This window comes from Priapulus caudatus, unplaced genomic scaffold, assembly GCF_000485595.1.
Source record: "Priapulus caudatus unplaced genomic scaffold, Priapulus_caudatus-5.0.1 Scaffold45534, whole genome shotgun sequence".
Taxonomy (NCBI): Eukaryota; Metazoa; Priapulida; class Priapulimorpha; order Priapulimorphida; family Priapulidae; genus Priapulus; species Priapulus caudatus.
Genome location: NW_014622594.1, coordinates 1 through 265, shown reverse-complemented (window position 1 = coordinate 265; position 265 = coordinate 1). Strand labels below are relative to the sequence as shown.

The following is a 265-nucleotide window of genomic DNA, read 5'->3' as shown; positions in this document are numbered from 1 at the left end:
GACTAGAGGCGTCCCCATCTATTTAATACGCGCTTCCAGCCAATAAGCCCAGGTAGCTCAGTCGGTAGAGCAGGGGACTGAAAATCCCCGTGTCGGTGGTTCGATTCCGCCCCTGGGCACCATTTAAGTTGTTGAATTTTGACGGAATATTTGATGGTGAATCCCGAGAAAAAGATCATCATCATTGCCGGCCCAAACGGCGCTGGAAAAACCACCTTTGCCAATGAATTCCTTCCCAATGAAGCTAACTGCCTGAATTTTATCA

The 265-nt window shown here is 48.3% G+C and overlaps 1 non-coding gene across 1 annotated transcript; it reads left to right on the top strand.

The window, feature by feature from the left end:
• The first annotated feature begins 46 nt into the window (after nt 1-46).
• On the top strand, nt 47-119 carry Trnaf-gaa. The gene has a single exon. It is a non-coding gene; the product is annotated as a tRNA-Phe (tRNA).
• The last annotated feature ends 146 nt before the right edge of the window (nt 120-265 follow it).